We start from the raw sequence: 27,986 nt of genomic DNA, 5'->3' as shown, positions 1-27,986 counted from the left end.
CACAGATACGCACACACTCAGATACACACAGATACGCACACACTCAGATACACACAGATACGCACACACTCAGATACACACAGATACGCACACACTCAGGTACACACAGATACGCACACGCTCAGATACACACAGATACGCACACACTCAGGTACACACAGATACGCACACACTCAGGTACACACAGATACGCACACACTCAGATACACACAGATACGCACACGCTCAGATACACACAGATACGCACACACTCAGGTACACACAGATACGCACACACTCAGGTACACACAGATACGCACACGCTCAGATACACACAGATACGCACACACTCAGATACACACAGATACGCACACACTCAGGTACACACAGATACGCACACACTCAGGTACACACAGATACGCACACACTCAGATACACACAGATACGCACACGCTCAGATACACACAGATACGCACACGCTCAGATACACACAGATACGCACACACTCAGGTACACACAGATACGCACACACTCAGGTACACACAGATACGCACACACTCAGATACACACAGATACGCACACTCTCAGATACACACAGATACGCACACGCTCAGATACACACAGATACGCACACGCTCAGATACACACAGATACGCACACACTCAGATACACACAGATACGCACACACTCAGGTACACACAGATACGCACACACTCAGATACACACAGATACACACACACTCAGGTACACACAGATACGCACACACTCAGGTACACACAGATACGCACACACTCAGGTACACACAGGTACGCACACACTCAGATACACACAGATACGCACACGCTCAGGTACACACAGATACGCACACACTCAGATACACACAGATACGCACACACTCAGATACACACAGATACGCACACACTCAGATACACACAGATACGCACACACTCAGATACACACAGATACGCACACACTCAGGTACACACAGGTACGCACACACTCAGATACACACAGATACGCACACGCTCAGGTACACACAGATACGCACACACTCAGATACACACAGATACGCACACACTCAGGTACACACACACTCAGATACACACAGATACGCACACACTCAGGTACACACAGATACGCACACGCTCAGATACACACAGATACGCACACGCTCAGGTACACACAGATACGCACACACTCAGGTACACACAGATACGCACACACTCAGGTACACACAGATACGCACACACTCAGGTACACACAGGTACGCACACACTCAGATACACACAGATACGCACACGCTCAGGTACACACAGATACGCACACGCTCAGGTACACACAGGTACGCACACGCTCAGGTACACACAGGTACGCATACGCTCAGGTACGCACACGCTCAGGTACGCACACGCTCAGGTACACACAGATACGCATACGCTCAGGTACACACAGATACGCACACGCTCAGGTACAATCAGGTACGCACACACTCAGGTACACACACGCTCAGGTACACTCAGGTACGCACACGCTCAGGTACACACAGGTACGCACACGCTCAGGTACACAGGTACGCACACGGTCAGGTACTCACACGCTCAGGTACACAGGTACGCACACGGTCAGGTACTCACACGCTCAGGTACGCACAGATACGCATACGCTCAGGTAAGCACACGCTCAGGTACACTCAGGTACGCACACACTCAGGTACACACAGATACGCACACACTCAGGTACACACAGATACGCACACACTCAGGTACACACAGATACGCACACACTCAGGTACACACAGATACGCACACACTCAGGTACACACAGATACGCACACACTCAGGTACACACAGATACGCACACACTCAGGTACACACAGATACGCACACACTCAGGTACACACAGATACGCACACGCTCAGGTACACACAGATACGCACACGCTCAGGTACACACAGATACGCACACACTCAGGTACACACAGATACGCACACGCTCAGGTACACACAGATACGCACACGCTCAGATACACACAGATACGCACACACTCAGGTACACACAGATACGCACACACTCAGGTACACACAGATACGCAGACACTCAGGTACACACACACTCAGGTACACACAGATACGCAGACACTCAGATACACACAGATACGCACACACTCAGATACACACAGATACGCACACACTCAGGTACACACAGATACGCAGACACTCAGGTACACACAGATACGCACACACTCAGATACACACAGATACGCACACACTCAGGTACACACAGATACGCACACACTCAGATACACACAGATACGCACACACTCAGGTACACACACACTCAGGTACACACAGATACGCACACACTCAGATACACACAGATACGCACACACTCAGGTACACACACACTCAGGTACACACAGATACGCACACACTCAGATACACACAGATACGCAGACACTCAGATACACACAGATACGCACACACTCAGATACACACAGATACGCACACACTCAGGTACACACACACTCAGATACACACAGATACGCACACACTCAGGTACACACACACTCAGGTACACACAGATACGCACACACTCAGATACACACAGATACGCACACACTCAGGTACACACACACTCAGGTACACACAGATACGCACACACTCAGGTACACACAGATACGCAGACACTCAGATACACACAGATACGCACACACTCAGATACACACAGATACGCACACACTCAGGTACACACAGATACGCACACACTCAGGTACACACAGATACGCACACACTCAGGTACACACAGATACGCACACACTCAGGTACACACAGATACGCACACACTCAGGTACACACAGATACGCACACACTCAGGTACACACAGATACGCACACACTCAGGTACACACAGATACGCACACACTCAGGTACACACAGATACGCACACACTCAGGTACACACAGATACGCACACACTCAGATACACACAGATACGCACACACTCAGGTACACACAGATACGCACACACTCAGGTACACACAGATACGCAGACACTCAGATACACACAGATACGCACACACTCAGATACACACAGATACGCACACACTCAGGTACACACAGATACGCACACACTCAGATACACACAGATACGCACACACTCAGGTACACACAGATACACACACGCTCAGGTACACACAGATACGCACCACACTCAGGTACACACAGATACGCACACACTCAGATACACACAGATACGCACACACTCAGGTACACACAGATACGCACACACTCAGGTACACACAGATACGCACACACTCAGATACACACAGATACGCACACGCTCAGATACACACAGATACGCACACACTCAGATACACACAGATACGCACACACTCAGATACACACAGATACGCACACGCTCAGATACACACAGATACGCACACACTCAGATACACACAGATACGCACACACTCAGATACACACAGATACGCACACACTCAGATACACACAGATACGCACACACTCAGATACACACAGATACGCACACACTCAGATACACACAGATACGCACACACTCAGATACACACAGATACGCACACACTCAGATACACACAGATACGCACACACTCAGATACACACAGATACGCACACACTCAGATACACACAGATACGCACACACTCAGGTACACACAGATACGCACACACTCAGATACACACAGATACGCACACACTCAGATACACACAGATACCCACCCCGCTCCCAGAACCCCAGATCACGCACCCCTCAGATACACACAGATACGCACACACTCAGATACACACAGATACGCACACACTCAGATACACACAGATACGCACACACTCAGATACACACAGATACGCACACACTCAGATACACACAGATACGCACACACTCAGGTACACACAGATACGCACACACTCAGATACACACAGATACGCACACACTCAGGTACACACAGATACGCACACACTCAGGTACACACAGATACGCACACGCTCAGGTACACACAGATACGCACACACTCAGATACACACAGATACGCACACACTCAGGTACACACAGATACGCACACACTCAGGTACACACAGATACGCACACACTCAGGTACACACAGATACGCACACGCTCAGGTACACACAGATACGCACACACTCAGATACACACAGATACGCACACACTCAGGTACACACAGATACGCACACACTCAGGTACACACAGATACGCACACGCTCAGATACACACAGATACGCACACACTCAGATACACACAGATACGCACACACTCAGGTACACACAGATACGCACACACTCAGGTACACACAGATACGCACACACTCAGATACACACAGATACGCACACACTCAGATACACACAGATACGCACACGCTCAGGTACACACAGATACGCACACGCTCAGGTACACACAGATACGCACACACTCAGGTACACACAGATACGCACACGCTCAGGTACACACAGATACGCACACACTCAGATACACACAGATACGCACACACTCAGGTACACCACAGATACGCACACGCTCAGATACACACAGATACGCACACACTCAGGTACACACAGATACGCACACACTCAGGTACACACAGATACGCACACGCTCAGATACACACAGATACGCACACACTCAGATACACACAGATACGCACACACTCAGGTACACACAGATACGCACACACTCAGGTACACACAGATACGCACACACTCAGATACACACAGATACGCACACACTCAGATACACACAGATACGCACACGCTCAGGTACACACAGATACGCACACGCTCAGGTACACACAGATACGCACACACTCAGATACACACAGATACGCACACACTCAGGTACACACAGATACGCACACACTCAGATACACACAGATACGCACACACTCAGATACACACAGATACGCACACGCTCAGATACACACAGATACGCACACACTCAGATACACACAGATACGCACACACTCAGATACACACAGATACGCACACACTCAGGTACACACAGATACGCACACACTCAGGTACACACAGATACGCACACACTCAGATACACACAGATACGCACACACTCAGATACACACAGATACGCACACACTCAGATACACACAGATACGCACACACTCAGGTACACACAGATACGCACACGCTCAGATACACACAGATACGCACACACTCAGGTACACACAGATACGCACACACTCAGGTACACACAGATACGCACACACTCAGATACACACAGATACGCACACGCTCAGATACACACAGATACGCACACACTCAGGTACACACAGATACGCACACACTCAGGTACACACAGATACGCACACACTCAGATACACACAGATACGCACACACTCAGATACACACAGATACGCACACACTCAGATACACACAGATACGCACACACTCAGGTACACACAGATACGCACACGCTCAGATACACACAGATACGCACACACTCAGGTACACACAGATACGCACACACTCAGGTACACACAGATACGCACACACTCAGATACACACAGATACGCACACGCTCAGATACACACAGATACGCACACGCTCAGATACACACAGATACGCACACACTCAGGTACACACAGATACGCACACACTCAGGTACACACAGATACGCACACACTCAGATACACACAGATACGCACACACTCAGATACACACAGATACGCACACGCTCAGATACACACAGATACGCACACACTCAGATACACACAGATACGCACACACTCAGGTACACACAGATACGCACACGCTCAGATACACACAGATACGCACACACTCAGATACACACAGATACGCACACGCTCAGATACACACAGATACGCACACGCTCAGATACACACAGATACGCACACACTCAGATACACACAGATACGCACACGCTCAGATACACACAGATACGCACACGCTCAGATACACACAGATACGCACACACTCAGATACACACAGATACGCACACGCTCAGATACACACAGATACGCACACGCTCAGATACACACAGATACGCACACACTCAGATACACACAGATACGCACACACTCAGGTACACACAGATACGCACACACTCAGATACACACAGATACACACACACTCAGGTACACACAGATACGCACACACTCAGGTACACACAGATACGCACACACTCAGGTACACACAGGTACGCACACACTCAGATACACACAGATACGCACACGCTCAGGTACACACAGATACGCACACACTCAGATACACACAGATACGCACACACTCAGATACACACAGATACGCACACACTCAGATACACACAGATACGCACACACTCAGATACACACAGATACGCACACACTCAGGTACACACAGGTACGCACACACTCAGATACACACAGATACGCACACGCTCAGGTACACACAGATACGCACACACTCAGATACACACAGATACGCACACACTCAGGTACACACACACTCAGATACACACAGATACGCACACACTCAGGTACACACAGATACGCACACGCTCAGATACACACAGATACGCACACGCTCAGGTACACACAGATACGCACACACTCAGGTACACACAGATACGCACACACTCAGGTACACACAGATACGCACACACTCAGGTACACACAGGTACGCACACACTCAGATACACACAGATACGCACACGCTCAGGTACACACAGATACGCACACGCTCAGGTACACACAGGTACGCACACGCTCAGGTACACACAGGTACGCATACGCTCAGGTACGCACACGCTCAGGTACGCACACGCTCAGGTACACACAGATACGCATACGCTCAGGTACACACAGATACGCACACGCTCAGGTACAATCAGGTACGCACACACTCAGGTACACACACGCTCAGGTACACTCAGGTACGCACACGCTCAGGTACACACAGGTACGCACACGCTCAGGTACACAGGTACGCACACGGTCAGGTACTCACACGCTCAGGTACACAGGTACGCACACGGTCAGGTACTCACACGCTCAGGTACGCACAGATACGCATACGCTCAGGTAAGCACACGCTCAGGTACACTCAGGTACGCACACACTCAGGTACACACAGATACGCACACACTCAGGTACACACAGATACGCACACACTCAGGTACACACAGATACGCACACACTCAGGTACACACAGATACGCACACACTCAGGTACACACAGATACGCACACACTCAGGTACACACAGATACGCACACACTCAGGTACACACAGATACGCACACACTCAGGTACACACAGATACGCACACGCTCAGGTACACACAGATACGCACACGCTCAGGTACACACAGATACGCACACACTCAGGTACACACAGATACGCACACGCTCAGGTACACACAGATACGCACACGCTCAGATACACACAGATACACACACACTCAGGTACACACAGATACGCACACACTCAGGTACACACAGATACGCACACGCTCAGGTACACACAGATACGCACACGCTCAGGTACACACAGATACGCACACGCTCAGGTACACACAGATACGCACACGCTCAGGTACACACAGATACGCACACGCTCAGGTACACACAGATACGCACACGCTCAGATACACACAGATACGCACACGCTCAGGTACACACAGATACGCACACGCTCAGATACACACAGATACGCACACACTCAGATACACACAGATACGCACACACTCAGATACACACAGATACGCACACACTCAGGTACACACAGATACGCACACACTCAGGTACACACAGATACGCACACACTCAGGTACACACAGATACGCACACACTCAGGTACACACAGATACGCACACACTCAGGTACACACAGATACGCACACACTCAGGTACACACAGATACGCACACACTCAGGTACACACAGATACGCACACACTCAGGTACACACAGATACGCACACACTCAGGTACACACACGCTCAGGTACACACAGATACGCACACACTCAGGTACACACAGATACGCACACGCTCAGATACACACAGATACGCACACACTCAGGTACACACAGATACGCACACACTCAGATACACACAGATACGCACACACTCAGATACACACAGATACGCACACGCTCAGATACACACAGATACGCACACACTCAGGTACACACAGATACGCACACACTCAGGTACACACAGATACGCACACACTCAGGTACACACAGATACGCACACACTCAGGTACACACAGATACGCACACACTCAGGTACACACACGCTCAGGTACACACAGATACGCACACACTCAGGTACACACAGATACGCACACGCTCAGATACACACAGATACGCACACACTCAGGTACACACAGATACGCACACACTCAGATACACACAGATACGCACACGCTCAGATACACACAGATACGCACACACTCAGATACACACAGATACGCACACACTCAGATACACACAGATACGCACACACTCAGATACACACAGATACGCACACACTCAGATACACACAGATACGCACACACTCAGGTACACACACACTCAGGTACACACAGATACGCACACACTCAGATACACACAGATACGCACACACTCAGGTACACACACGCTCAGATACACACAGATACGCACACACTCAGATACACACAGATACGCACACACTCAGATACACACAGATACGCACACACTCAGGTACACACAGATACGCACACACTCAGATACACACAGATACGCACACACTCAGGTACACACACACTCAGATACACACAGATACGCACACACTCAGGTACACACACACTCAGGTACACACAGATACGCACACACTCAGATACACACAGATACGCACACACTCAGGTACACACACACTCAGGTACACACAGATACGCACACGCTCAGGTACACACAGATACGCACACACTCAGGTACACACACACTCAGATACACACAGATACGCACACGCTCAGGTACACACAGATACGCACACACTCAGGTACACACACACTCAGGTACACACAGATACGCACACACTCAGATACACACAGATACGCACACACTCAGGTACACACACACTCAGGTACACACAGATACGCACACACTCAGATACACACAGATACGCACACACTCAGGTACACACACACTCAGGTACACACAGATACGCACACACTCAGGTACACACAGATACGCACACACTCAGGTACACACAGGTACGCACACACTCAGGTACACACAGATACGCACACACTCAGGTACACACAGATACGCACACACTCAGATACACACAGATACGCACACACTCAGATACACACAGATACGCACACGCTCAGATACACACAGGTACGCACACACTCAGGTACACACAGATACGCACACACTCAGGTACACACAGATACGCACACACTCAGGTACACACAGATACGCAGACACTCAGATACACACAGATACGCACACACTCAGGTACACACAGATACGCACACACTCAGATACACACAGATACGCACACACTCAGGTACACACAGATACGCACACACTCAGATACACACAGATACGCACACACTCAGGTACACACAGATACACACACGCTCAGGTACACACAGATACGCACACACTCAGGTACACACAGATACGCACACACTCAGATACACACAGATACGCACACACTCAGGTACACACAGATACACACACGCTCAGGTACACACAGATACGCACACACTCAGGTACACACAGATACGCACACACTCAGATACACACAGATACGCACACACTCAGGTACACACAGATACGCACACACTCAGGTACACACAGATACGCACACACTCAGATACACACAGATACGCACACGCTCAGATACACACAGATACGCACACACTCAGATACACACAGATACGCACACACTCAGATACACACAGATACGCACACACTCAGATACACACAGATACGCACACACTCAGATACACACAGATACGCACACACTCAGATACACACAGATACGCACACACTCAGATACACACAGATACGCACACACTCAGATACACACAGATACGCATACACACAGATACGCACACGCTCAGGTACACACAGATACGCACACACTCAGATACACACAGATACGCACACACTCAGATACACACAGATACGCACACACTCAGATACACACAGATACGCACACACTCAGGTACACACAGATACGCACACACTCAGGTACACACAGATACGCATACACACAGATACGCACACTCAGATACACACAGATACGCACACGCTCAGGTACACACAGATACGCACACGCTCAGGTACACACAGATACGCACACACTCAGGTACACACAGATACGCACACGCTCAGGTACACACAGATACGCACACACTCAGATACACACAGATACGCACACACTCAGATACACACAGATACGCACACGCTCAGGTACACACAGATACGCACACACTCAGATACACACAGATACGCACACGCTCAGGTACACACAGATACGCACACGCTCAGATACACACAGATACGCACACACTCAGATACACACAGATACGCACACACTCAGGTACACACAGATACGCACACACTCAGATACACACAGATACGCACACACTCAGATACACACAGATACGCACACACTCAGGTACACACAGATACGCACACGCTCAGGTACACACAGATACGCACACACTCAGGTACACACAGATACGCACACACTCAGGTACACACAGATACGCACACACTCAGATACACACAGATACGCACACACTCAGGTACACACAGATACGCACACACTCAGATACACACAGATACGCACACACTCAGATACACACAGATACGCACACACTCAGGTACACACAGATACGCACACGCTCAGGTACACACAGATACGCACACACTCAGGTACACACAGATACGCACACACTCAGGTACACACAGATACGCACACACTCAGATACACACAGATACGCACACACTCAGGTACACACAGATACGCACACACTCAGATACACACAGATACGCACACGCTCAGATACACACAGATACGCACACACTCAGATACACACAGATACGCACACACTCAGATACACACAGATACGCACACACTCAGATACACACAGATACGCACACACTCAGGTACACACAGATACGCACACACTCAGGTACACACAGATACGCACACACTCAGGTACACACAGATACGCACACACTCAGGTACACACAGATACGCACACACTCAGATACACACAGATACGCACACACTCAGATACACACAGATACGCACACACTCAGGTACACACAGATACGCACACGCTCAGATACACACAGATACGCACACACTCAGGTACACACAGATACGCACACACTCAGGTACACACAGATACGCACACACTCAGATACACACAGATACGCACACGCTCAGATACACACAGATACGCACACGCTCAGATACACACAGATACGCACACACTCAGGTACACACAGATACGCACACACTCAGGTACACACAGATACGCACACACTCAGATACACACAGATACGCACACTCTCAGATACACACAGATACGCACACGCTCAGATACACACAGATACGCACACGCTCAGATACACACAGATACGCACACACTCAGATACACACAGATACGCACACACTCAGGTACACACAGATACGCACACACTCAGATACACACAGATACGCACACACTCAGGTACACACAGATACGCACACACTCAGGTACACACAGATACGCACACACTCAGGTACACACAGGTACGCACACACTCAGGTACACACAGATACGCACACGCTCAGGTACACACAGATACGCACACACTCAGATACACACAGATACGCACACACTCAGATACACACAGATACGCACACACTCAGATACACACAGATACGCACACACTCAGATACACACAGATACGCACACACTCAGGTACACACAGGTACGCACACACTCAGGTACACACAGGTACGCACACACTCAGATACACACAGATACGCACACGCTCAGGTACACACAGATACGCACACACTCAGATACACACAGATACGCACACACTCAGGTACACACACACTCAGATACACACAGATACGCACACACTCAGGTACACACAGATACGCACACGCTCAGATACACACAGATACGCACACGCTCAGGTACACACAGATACGCACACACTCAGGTACACACAGATACGCACACACTCAGGTACACACAGATACGCACACACTCAGGTACACACAGGTACGCACACACTCAGATACACACAGATACGCACACGCTCAGGTACACACAGATACGCACACGCTCAGGTACACACAGGTACGCACACGCTCAGGTACACACAGGTACGCATACGCTCAGGTACGCACACGCTCAGGTACGCACACGCTCAGGTACACACAGATACGCATACGCTCAGGTACACACAGATACGCACACGCTCAGGTACAATCAGGTACGCACACACTCAGGTACACACACGCTCAGGTACACTCAGGTACGCACACGCTCAGGTACACACAGGTACGCACACGCTCAGGTACACAGGTACGCACACGGTCAGGTACTCACACGCTCAGGTACACAGGTACGCACACGGTCAGGTACTCACACGCTCAGGTACGCACAGATACGCATACGCTCAGGTAAGCACACGCTCAGGTACACTCAGGTACGCACACACTCAGGTACACACAGATACGCACACACTCAGGTACACACAGATACGCACACACTCAGGTACACACAGATACGCACACACTCAGGTACACACAGATACGCACACACTCAGGTACACACAGATACGCACACGCTCAGGTACACACAGATACGCACACACTCAGATACACACAGATACGCACACGCTCAGGTACACACAGATACGCACACGCTCAGATACACACAGATACACACACACTCAGGTACACACAGATACGCACACACTCAGGTACACACAGATACGCACACGCTCAGGTACACACAGATACGCACACGCTCAGGTACACACAGATACGCACACGCTCAGGTACACACAGATACGCACACGCTCAGGTACACACAGATACGCACACGCTCAGGTACACACAGATACGCACACGCTCAGATACACACAGATACGCACACGCTCAGGTACACACAGATACGCACACGCTCAGATACACACAGATACGCACACACTCAGATACACACAGATACGCACACACTCAGATACACACAGATACGCACACACTCAGGTACACACAGATACGCACACGCTCAGGTACACACAGATACGCACACGCTCAGATACACACAGATACGCACACACTCAGGTACACACAGATACGCACACACTCAGGTACACACAGATACGCACACACTCAGGTACACACACGCTCAGGTACACACAGATACGCACACACTCAGGTACACACAGATACGCACACGCTCAGATACACACAGATACGCACACGCTCAGATACACACAGATACGCACACGCTCAGATACACACAGATACGCACACACTCAGGTACACACAGATACGCACACACTCAGGTACACACAGATACGCACACACTCAGGTACACACAGATACGCACACACTCAGGTACACACAGATACGCACACACTCAGATACACACAGATACGCACACACTCAGGTACACACAGATACGCACACGCTCAGGTACACACAGATACGCACACGCTCAGATACACACAGATACGCACACACTCAGGTACACACAGATACGCACACACTCAGGTACACACAGATACGCACACACTCAGGTACACACACGCTCAGGTACACACAGATACGCACACACTCAGGTACACACAGATACGCACACGCTCAGATACACACAGATACGCACACGCTCAGATACACACAGATACGCACACGCTCAGATACACACAGATACGCACACACTCAGGTACACACAGATACGCACACACTCAGGTACACACAGATACGCACACACTCAGGTACACACAGATACGCACACACTCAGGTACACACAGATACGCACACACTCAGGTACACACACGCTCAGGTACACACAGATACGCACACACTCAGGTACACACAGATACGCACACGCTCAGATACACACAGATACGCACACACTCAGGTACACACAGATACGCACACGCTCAGATACACACAGATACGCACACACTCAGATACACACAGATACGCACACACTCAGGTACACACAGATACGCACACGCTCAGGTACACACAGATACGCACACGCTCAGATACACACAGATACGCACACGCTCAGATACACACAGATACGCACACACTCAGGTACACACAGATACGCACACACTGAGGTACACACACGCTCAGGTACACACAGATACGCACACACTCAGGTACACACAGATACGCACACGCTCAGATACACACAGATACGCACACGCTCAGATACACACAGATACGCACACGCTCAGATACACACAGATACGCACACACTCAGATACACACAGATACGCACACACTCAGGTACACACAGATACGCACACACTCAGGTACACACAGATACGCACACACTCAGGTACACACACACTCAGATACACACAGATACGCACACGCTCAGGTACACACAGATACGCACACGCTCAGGTACACACAGGTACGCACACGCTCAGGTACACACAGATACGCACACACTCAGGTACACACAGATACGCACACACTCAGGTACACACAGATACGCACACACTCAGGTACACACACACTCAGATACACACAGATACGCACACGCTCAGGTACACACAGATACGCACACGCTCAGGTACACACAGGTACGCACACGCTCAGGTACACACAGGTACGCATACGCTCAGGTACGCACACGCTCAGGTACGCACACGCTCAGGTACACACAGATACGCATACGCTCAGGTAAGCACACGCTCAGGTACAATCAGGTACGCACACACTCAGGTACACACACGCTCAGGTACACTCAGGTACGCACACGCTCAGGTACACACAGGTACGCACACGCTCAGGTACACACAGGTACGCACACGCTCAGGTACACAGGAACGCACACGGTCAGGTACTCACACGCTCAGGTACACTCAGGTACGCATACGCTCAGGTACGCACACGCTCAGGTACGCACAGGTACGCATACGCTCAGGTACTCACACGCTCAGGTACGCACACGCTCAGGTACGCACAGGTACGCATACGCTCAGGTAAGCACACGCTCAGGTACACTCAGGTACGCACACACTCAGGTACACACGCTCAGGTACACACAGGTACGCACACGCTCAGGTACACACAGGTACGCATACGCTCAGGTACACACAGGTACGCACACGCTCAGGTACACACAGGTACGCACACGCTCAGGTACACACAGGTACGCACACGCTCAGGTACACACAGATACGCATACGCTCAGGTAAGCACACGCTCAGGTACACTCAGGTACGCACACACTCAGGTACACACACGCTCAGGTACACTCAGGTACGCACACGCTCAGGTACACACAGATAGGCACACGCTCAGGTACACACAGGTATGCATACGCTCAGGTACACACAGATACGCACACGCTCAGGTACACACAGGTACGCACACGCTCAGGTACACACAGGTACGCATACTCTCAGGTACACACAGGTACGCACACGTTCAGGTACACACAGATACGCACACCCTCAGGTACGCACAGATACGCATACGCTCAGGTACACACAGATACGCACACGCTTAGGTACGCACACGCTCAGGTACACTCAGGTACGCATACACTCAGGTACACACAGATACGCACACACTCAGATACACACAGATACGCACACGCTCAGGTACACACAGATACGCACACACTCAGGTACACACAGATACGCACACGCTCAGGTACACACAGATACGCACACGCTCAGGTACACACAGGTACGCACACGCTCAGGTACACACAGGTACGCATACGCTCAGGTACGCACACGCTCAGGTACACACAGATACACACACACTCAGGTACACACAGATACGCACACACTCAGATACACACAGATACGCACACACTCAGGTACACACACGCTCAGATACACACAGATACGCACACACTCAGGTACACACAGATACGCACACACTCAGATACACACAGATACGCACACACTCAGATACACACAGATACGCACACACTCAGGTACACACAGATACGCACACACTCAGATACACACAGATACGCACACACTCAGGTACACACACACTCAGGTACACACAGATACGCACACACTCAGATACACACAGATACGCACACACTCAGGTACACACAGATACGCACACGCTCAGATACACACAGATACGCACACACTCAGGTACACACAGATACGCACACACTCAGGTACACACAGATACGCACACGCTCAGGTACACACAGATACGCACACGCTCAGGTACACACAGATACGCACACACTCAGATACACACAGATACGCACACACTCAGGTACACACAGATACGCACACACTCAGGTACACACAGATACGCACACACTCAGGTACACACAGATACGCACACACTCAGGTACACACAGATACGCACACGCTCAGATACATACAGATACGCACACACTCAGATACACACAGATACGCACACGCTCAGATACACACAGATACGCACACACTCAGATACACACAGATACGCACACACTCAGATACACACAGATACGCACCCACTCAGGTACACACAGATACGCACACACTCAGGTACACACAGATACGCACACACTCAGGTACACACAGATACGCACACACTCAGGTACACACACACTCAGATACACACAGATACGCACACGCTCAGGTACACACAGATACGCACACGCTCAGGTACGCACACGCTCAGGTACACACAGGTACGCATACGCTCAGGTACGCACACGCTCAGGTACGCACACGCTCAGGTACACACAGATACGCATACGCTCAGGTAAGCACACGCTCAGGTACAATCAGGTACGCACACACTCAGGTACACACACGCTCAGGTACACTCAGGTACGCACACGCTCAGGTACACACAGGTACGCACACGCTCAGGTACACAGGTACGCACACGGTCAGGTACTCACACGCTCAGGTACACTCAGGTTCGCACACGCTCAGGTACGCACACGCTCAGGTACACACAGATACGCATACGCTCAGGTAAGCACACGCTCAGGTACACTCAGGTACGCACACACTCAGGTACACACACGCTCAGGTACACTCAGGTACGCACACGCTCAGGTACACACAGGTACGCACACGCTCAGGTACACACAGGTACGCATACGCTCAGGTACACACAGGTACGCACACGCTCAGGTACACACAGGTACGCACACGCTCAGGTACACACAGGTACGCACACGCTCAGGTACACACAGGTACGCACACGCTCAGGTACACACAGATACGCATACGCTCAGGTAAGCACACGCTCAGGTACACTCAGGTACGCACACACTCAGGTACACACACGCTCAGGTACACTCAGGTACGCACACGCTCAGGTACACACAGATAGGCACACGCTCAGGTACACACAGGTATGCATACGCTCAGGTACACACAGATACGCACACGCTCAGGTACACACAGGTACGCACACGCTCAGGTACACACAGGTACGCATACTCTCAGGTACACACAGGTACGCACACGTTCAGGTACACACAGATACGCACACCCTCAGGTACGCACAGATACGCATACGCTCAGGTACACACAGATACGCACACGCTTAGGTACGCACACGCTCAGGTACACTCAGGTACGCATACACTCAGGTACACACAGATACGCACACACTCAGATACACACAGATACGCACACGCTCAGGTACACACAGATACGCACACACTCAGGTACACACAGATACGCACACGCTCAGGTACACACAGATACGCACACGCTCAGGTACACACAGGTACGCACACGCTCAGGTACACACAGGTACGCATACGCTCAGGTACTCACACGCTCAGGTACGCACACGCTCAGGTACACACAGATACGCATACGCTCAGGTAAGCACACGCTCAGGTACAATCAGGTACGCACACACTCAGGTACACACACGCTCAGGTACACTCAGGTACGCACACGCTCAGGTACACACAGGTACGCACACGCTCAGGTACACAGGTACGCACACGGTCAGGTACTCACACGCTCAGGTACACTCAGGTACGCACACACTCAGGTACGCACACGCTCAGGTACACACAGATACGCATACGCTCAGGTAAGCACACGCTCAGGTACACTCAGGTACGCACACACTCAGGTACACACACGCTCAGGTACACACAGGTACGCATACGCTCAGGTACACACAGGTACGCACACGCTCAGGTACACACAGGTACGCACACGCTCAGGTACACACAGATACGCATACGCTCAGGTAAGCACACGCTCAGGTACACTCAGGTACGCACACACTCAGGTACACACACGCTCAGGTACACTCAGGTACGCACACGCTCAGGTACACACAGATAGGCACACGCTCAGGTACACACAGGTATGCATACGCTCAGGTACACACAGATACGCACACGCTCAGGTACACACAGGTACGCACACGCTCAGGTACACACAGGTACGCATACTCTCAGGTACACACAGGTACGCACACGTTCAGGTACACACAGATACGCACACCCTCAGGTACACACAGATACGCATACGCTCAGGTACACACAGATACGCACACGCTTAGGTACGCACACGCTCAGGTACACTCAGGTACGCATACACTCAGGTACACACAGATACGCACACACTCAGATACACACAGATACGCACACGCTCAGGTACACACAGATACGCACACACTCAGGTACACACAGATACGCACACGCTCAGGTACACACAGATACGCACACGCTCAGGTACACACAGGTACGCACACGCTCAGGTACACACAGGTACGCATACGCTCAGGTACTCACACGCTCAGGTACGCACACGCTCAGGTACACACAGATACGCATACGCTCAGGTAAGCACACGCTCAGGTACAATCAGGTACGCACACACTCAGGTACACACACGCTCAGGTACACTCAGGTACGCACACGCTCAGGTACACACAGGTACGCACACGCTCAGGTACACAGGTACGCACACGGTCAGGTACTCACGCTCAGGTACACTCAGGTACGCACACGCTCAGGTACGCACACGCTCAGGTACACACAGATACGCATACGCTCAGGTAAGCACACGCTCAGATACACACAGATACGCACACACTCAGGTACACACACACTCAGGTACACACAGATACGCACACACTCAGATACACACAGATACGCACACACTCAGGTACACACAGACACGCACACGCTCAGATACACACAGATACGCACACACTCAGGTACACACAGATACGCACACACTCAGGTACACACAGATACGCACACGCTCAGGTACACACAGATACGCACACGCTCAGGTACACACAGATACGCACACACTCAGATACATACAGATACGCACACACTCAGGTACACACAGATACGCACACACTCAGGTACACACAGATACGCACACACTCAGGTACACACAGATACGCACACACTCAGGTACACACAGATACGCACACGCTCAGATACATACAGATACGCACACGCTCAGATACACACAGATACGCACACACTCAGATACACACAGATACGCACACACTCAGATACACACAGATACGCACCCACTCAGGTACACACAGATACGCACACACTCAGGTACACACAGATACGCACACACTCAGGTACACACAGATACGCACACACTCAGGTACACACAGATACGCACACGCTCAGGTACACACAGATACGCACACGCTCAGGTACGCACACGCTCAGGTACACACAGGTACGCATACGCTCAGGTACGCACACGCTCAGGTACGCACACGCTCAGGTACACACAGATACGCATACGCTCAGGTAAGCACACGCTCAGGTACAATCAGGTACGCACACACTCAGGTACACACACGCTCAGGTACACTCAGGTACGCACACGCTCAGGTACACACAGGTACGCACACGCTCAGGTACACAGGTACGCACACGGTCAGGTACTCACACGCTCAGGTACACTCAGGTTCGCACACGCTCAGGTACGCACACGCTCAGGTACACACAGATACGCATACGCTCAGGTAAGCACACGCTCAGGTACACTCAGGTACGCACACACTCAGGTACACACACGCTCAGGTACACTCAGGTACGCACACGCTCAGGTACACACAGGTACGCACACGCTCAGGTACACACAGGTACGCATACGCTCAGGTACACACAGGTACGCACACGCTCAGGTACACACAGGTACGCACACGCTCAGGTACACACAGGTACGCACACGCTCAGGTACACACAGGTACGCACACGCTCAGGTACACACAGATACGCATACGCTCAGGTAAGCACACGCTCAGGTACACTCAGGTACGCACACACTCAGGTACACACACGCTCAGGTACACTCAGGTACGCACACGCTCAGGTACACACAGATAGGCACACGCTCAGGTACACACAGGTATGCATACGCTCAGGTACACACAGATACGCACACGCTCAGGTACACACAGGTACGCACACGCTCAGGTACACACAGGTACGCATACTCTCAGGTACACACAGGTACGCACACGTTCAGGTACACACAGATACGCACACCCTCAGGTACGCACACGCTCAGGTACACTCAGGTACGCATACACTCAGGTACACACAGATACGCACACACTCAGATACACACAGATACGCACACGCTCAGGTACACACAGATACGCACACACTCAGGTACACACAGATACGCACACGCTCAGGTACACACAGGTACGCACACGCTCAGGTACACACAGGTACGCATACGCTCAGGTACTCACACGCTCAGGTACGCACACGCTCAGGTACACACAGATACGCATACGCTCAGGTAAGCACACGCTCAGGTACAATCAGGTACGCACACACTCAGGTACACACACGCTCAGGTACACTCAGGTACGCACACGCTCAGGTACACACAGGTACGCACACGCTCAGGTACACAGGTACGCACACGGTCAGGTACTCACACGCTCAGGTACACACAGATACGCACACACTCAGATACACACAGATACGCACACACTCAGGTACACACAGATACGCACACGCTCAGGTACACACAGATACGCACACGCTCAGGTACACACAGGTACGCACACGCTCAGGTACACACAGGTACGCACACGCTCAGGTACACACAGGTACGCACACGCTCAGGTACACACAGGTACGCACACGCTTAGGTACGCACAGGTACGCATACGCTCAGGTACGCACAGGTACGCATACGCTCAGGTTTACACAGGTACGCACACGCTCAGGAACACACAGGTACGCACACGCTCAGGTACACTCAGGTACGCACACGCTCAGGTACACTCAGGTACGCACACGCTCAGGTACACTCAGGTACGCACACGCTCAGGTACACACAGATACGCACACGCTCAGGTACACACAGATACGCACACGCTTAGGTACGCACAGGTACGCATACGCTCAGGTACACACAGGTACGCATACGCTCAGGTTTACACAGGTACGCACACGCTCAGGAACACACAGGTACGCACACGCTCAGGTACACTCAGGTACGCACACGCTCAGGTACACTCAGGTACGCACACGCTCAGGTACACACAGATACGCACACGCTCAGGTACACTCAGGTACGCACACGCTCAGGTACACACAGATACGCACACGCTCAGGTACACACAGGTACGCATACGCTCAGGTACAAACAGATACGCACACGCTCAGGTTTACACAGGTACGCACACGCTCAGGTACACACGGATACGCACACGCTCCGGTACACACAGGTACGCACACGCTTAGGTACACACAGGTACGCACACGCTCAGGTACACACGGATACGCACACGCTCAGGTACACACGGGTACGCACACGCTTAGGTACACACGGATACGCACACGCTCAGGTACACACGGATACGCACACGCTCAGGTACACACAGGTACGCACACGGTCAGGTACTCACACGCTCAGGTACACAGGTACGCACACGGTCAGGTACTCACACGCTCAGGTACGCACACGCTCAGGTACACACAGATACGCATACGCTCAGGTAAGCACACGCTCAGGTACACTCAGGTACGCACACACTCAGGTACACACACGCTCAGGTACACTCAGGTACGCACACGCTCAGATACACACAGATACGCACACGCTCAGGTACACACAGATACGCACACGCTCAGGTACACACAGATACGCACACGCTCAGATACACACAGATACGCACACACTCAGATACACACAGATACGCACACACTCAGGTACACACAGATACGCACACGCTCAGGTACACACAGATACGCACACGCTCAGATACACACAGATACGCACACACTCAGGTACACACAGATACGTACACACTCAGGTACACACAGATACGCACACACTCAGGTACACACAGATACGCACACGCTCAGATACACACAGATACGCACACGCTCAGATACACACAGATACGCACACGCTCAGGTACACACAGATACGCACACACTCAGGTACACACAGATACGCACACACTCAGATACACACAGATACGCACACGCTCAGATACACACAGATACGCACACACTCAGATACACACAGATACGCACACACTCAGGTACACACAGATACGCACACACTCAGGTACACACAGATACGCACACACTCAGGTACACACAGATACGCACACACTCAGGTACACACACACTCAGGTACACACAGATACGCACACGCTCAGGTACACACAGGTACGCACACGCTCAGGTACACACAGGTACGCATACGCTCAGGTACGCACACGCTCAGGTACGCACACGCTCAGGTACACACAGATACGCATACGCTCAGGTAAGCACACGCTCAGGTACAATCAGGTACGCACACACTCAGGTACACACACGCTCAGGTACACTCAGGTACGCACACGCTCAGGTACACACAGGTACGCACACGCTCAGGTACACAGGTACGCACACGGTCAGGTACCCACACGCTCAGGTACACTCAGGTACGCATACGCTCAGGTACGCACACGCTCAGGTACGCACAGGTACGCATACGCTCAGGTACTCACACGCTCAGGTACGCACACGCTCAGGTACGCACAGGTACGCATACGCTCAGGTAAGCACACGCTCAGGTACACTCAGGTACGCACACACTCAGGTACACACACGCTCAGGTACACACAGGTACGCACACGCTCAGGTACACACAGGTACGCATACGCTCAGGTACACACAGGTACGCACACGCTCAGGTACACACAGGTACGCACACGCTCAGGTACACACAGGTACGCACACGCTCAGGTACACACAGGTACGCACACGCTCAGGTACACACAGATACGCACACGCTCAGGTACACACAGGTACGCACACACTCAGGTACACACAGATACGCACACGTTCAGGTACACACAGATACGCACACCCTCAGGTACGCACAGATACGCATACGCTCAGGTACACACAGATACGCACACGCTTAGGTACGCACACGCTCAGGTACACTCAGGTACGCATACACTCAGGTACACACAGATACGCACACACTCAGATACACACAGATACGCACACACTCAGGTACACACAGATACGCACACGCTCAGGTACACACAGATACGCACACGCTCAGGTACACACAGGTACGCACACGCTCAGGTACACACAGGTACGCATACGCTCAGGTACGCACACGCTCAGGTACGCACACGCTCAGGTACACACAGATACACACACACTCAGGTACACACAGATACGCACACACTCAGATACACACAGATACGCACACACTCAGGTACACACACGCTCAGATACACACAGATACGCACACACTCAGGTACACACAGATACGCACACACTCAGATACACACAGATACGCACACACTCAGATACACACAGATACGCACACACTCAGGTACACACAGATACGCACACACTCAGATACACACAGATACGCACACACTCAGGTACACACACACTCAGGTACACACAGATACGCACACACTCAGATACACACAGATACGCACACACTCAGATACACACAGATACGCACACACTCAGGTACACACAGATACGCACACGCTCAGATACACACAGATACGCACACACTCAGGTACACACAGATACGCACACACTCAGGTACACACAGATACGCACACACTCAGGTACACACAGATACGCACACGCTCAGGTACACACAGATACGCACACACTCAGATACACACAGATACGCACACACTCAGGTACACACAGATACGCACACACTCAGGTACACACAGATACGCACACGCTCAGGTACACACAGATACGCACACGCTCAGATACACACAGATACGCACACGCTCAGATACACACAGATACGCACACGCTCAGATACACACAGATACGCACACACTCAGATACACACAGATACGCACACACTCAGATACACACAGATACGCACACACTCAGATACACACAGATACGCACACACTCAGGTACACACAGATACGCACACGCTCAGATACACACAGATACGCACACGCTCAGGTACACACAGGTACGCACACGCTTAGGTACGCACAGGTACGCATACGCTCAGGTACACACAGGTACGCATACGCTCAGGTTTACACAGGTACGCACACGCTCAGGAACACACAGGTACGCACACGCTCAGGTACACTCAGGTACGCACACGCTCAGGTACACACAGATACGCACACGCTCAGGTACACTCAGGTACGCACACGCTCAGGTACACACAGATACGCACACGCTCAGGTACACACAGATACGCACACGCTTAGGTACGCACAGGTACGCATACGCTCAGGTACACACAGGTACGCATACGCTCAGGTTTACACAGGTACGCACACGCTCAGGAACACACAGGTACGCACACGCTCAGGTACACTCAGGTACGCACACGCTCAGGTACACACAGATACGCACACGCTCAGGTACACACAGATACGCACACGCTCAGGTACACTCAGGTACGCACACGCTCAGGTACACACAGATACGCACACGCTCAGGTACACACAGGTACGCATACGCTCAGGTACACACAGGTACGCATACGCTCAGGTACACACAGGTACGCACACGCTCAGGTACACACGGATACGCACACGCTCAGGTACACACGGATACGCACACGCTCCGGTACACACAGGTACGCACACGCTCAGGTACACACAGGTACGCACACGCTCAGGTACACACGGATACGCACACGCTCAGGTACACACGGGTACGCACACGCTTAGGTACACACGGATACGCACACGCTCAGGTACACACGGATACGCACACGCTCAGGTACACACAGGTACGCATACGCTCAGGTACGCACACGCTCAGGTACGCACAGGTACGCATACGCTCAGGTACGCACACGCTCAGGTACGCACAGGTACACATACGCTCAGGTACGCACAGGTACGCATACGCTCAGGTACGCACACGCTCAGGTACGCACAGGTACGCACACGCTCAGGTACGCACACGCTCAGGTACGCACACGCTCAGGTACACACAGATACGCATACGCTCAGGTAAGCACACGCTCAGGTACAATCAGGTACGCACACACTCAGGTACACACACGCTCAGGTATACTCAGGTACGCACACGCTCAGGTACACACAGGTACGCACACGCTCAGGTACACACAGGTACGCACACGCTCAGGTACTCACACGCTCAGGTACACTCAGGTACGCACATGCTCAGGTACGCACACGCTCAGGTACACACAGATACGCATACGCTCAGGTACACTCAGGTACGCACACACTCAGGTACACTCAGGTACGCACACACTCAGGTACACACACGCTCAGGTACACTCAGGTACGCACACGCTCAGGTACACACAGGTACGCACACGCTCAGGTACACACAGGTACGCATACGCTCAGGTACACACAGGTACGCACACGCTCAGGTACACACAGGTACGCACACGCTCAGGTACACACAGGTACGCACACGCTCAGGTACACACAGGTACGCACACGCTCAGGTACACACAGGTACGCACACGCTTAGGTACGCACAGGTACGCATACGCTCAGGTACACACAGGTACGCATACGCTCAGGTTTACACAGGTACGCACACGCTCAGGAACACACAGGTACGCACACGCTCAGGTACACTCAGGTACGCACACGCTCAGGTACACACAGATACGCACACGCTCAGGTACACTCAGGTACGCACACGCTCAGGTACACACAGATACGCACACGCTCAGGTACACACAGATACGCACACGCTTAGGTACGCACAGGTACGCATACGCTCAGGTACACACAGGTACGCATACGCTCAGGTTTACACAGGTACGCACACGCTCAGGAACACACAGGTACGCACACGCTCAGGTACACTCAGGTACGCACACGCTCAGGTACACACAGATACGCACACGCTCAGGTACACACAGATACGCACACGCTCAGGTACACTCAGGTACGCACACGCTCAGGTACACACAGATACGCACACGCTCAGGTACACACAGGTACGCATACGCTCAGGTACACACAGGTACGCATACGCTCAGGTACACACAGGTACGCACACGCTCAGGTACACACGGATACGCACACGCTCAGGTACACACGGATACGCACACGCTCCGGTACACACAGGTACGCACACGCTCAGGTACACACAGGTACGCACACGCTCAGGTACACACGGATACGCACACGCTCAGGTACACACGGGTACGCACACGCTTAGGTACACACGGATACGCACACGCTCAGGTACACACAGGTACGCATACGCTCAGGTACGCACACGCTCAGGTACGCACAGGTACGCATACGCTCAGGTACGCACACGCTCAGGTACGCACAGGTACGCATACGCTCAGGTACGCACAGGTACGCATACGCTCAGGTACGCACACGCTCAGGTACGCACAGGTACGCACACGCTCAGGTACGCACACGCTCAGGTACGCACACGCTCAGGTACACACAGATACGCATACGCTCAGGTAAGCACACGCTCAGGTACAATCAGGTACGCACACACTCAGGTACGCACACGCTCAGGTACACACAGGTACGCACACGCTCAGGTACACACAGGTACGCACACGCTCAGGTACTCACATGCTCAGGTACACTCAGGTACGCACATGCTCAGGTACGCACACGCTCAGGTACACACAGATACGCATACGCTCAGGTACACTCAGGTACGCACACACTCAGGTACACTCAGGTACGCACACACTCAGGTACACACACGCTCAGGTACACTCAGGTACGCACACGCTCAGGTACACACAGGTACGCACACGCTCAGGTACACACAGGTACGCATACGCTCAGGTACACACAGGTACGCACACGCTCAGGTACACACAGGTACGCACACGCTCAGGTACACACAGGTACGCACACGCTCAGGTACACACAGGTACGCACACGCTCAGGTACACACAGATACGCATACGCTCAGGTAAGCACACGCTCAGGTACACTCAGGTACACACACGCTCAGGTACACACAGATAGGCACACGCTCAGGTACACACAGGTATGCATACGCTCAGGTACACACAGATACGCACACGCTCAGGTACACACAGGTACGCACACGCTCAGGTACACACAGGTACGCACACGCTCAGGTACACACAGGTACGCACACGCTCAGGTACACACAGGTACGCATACTCTCAGGTACACACAGGTACGCACACGTTCAGGTACACACAGATACGCACACCCTCAGGTACGCACAGATACGCATACGCTCAGGTACACACGGATACGCACACGCTCAGGTACACTCAGGTACGCATACACTCAGGTACACACAGATACGCATACGCTCAGGTACGCATACGCTCAG

General features: G+C 51.9%; 1 protein-coding gene across 1 annotated transcript in view; it reads left to right on the top strand.

Moving 5' to 3' along the window:
• The window catches only part of aig1 (androgen-induced 1 (H. sapiens)), a gene marked incomplete at its 5' end in the record, with an annotated part of 61,769 nt that overhangs the window by 32,505 nt on the left and 1,278 nt on the right, over positions 1 to 27,986 (top strand). The gene's annotated exons all lie outside the window — the stretch shown is intronic.

The sequence above is a fragment of the Telmatherina bonti genome, assembly GCF_933228915.1.
Source record: "Telmatherina bonti genome assembly, chromosome: 16".
Lineage (NCBI taxonomy): Eukaryota > Metazoa > Chordata > Actinopteri > Atheriniformes > Telmatherinidae > Telmatherina > Telmatherina bonti.
This window is presented reverse-complemented; position numbering and strand designations above follow the sequence as displayed.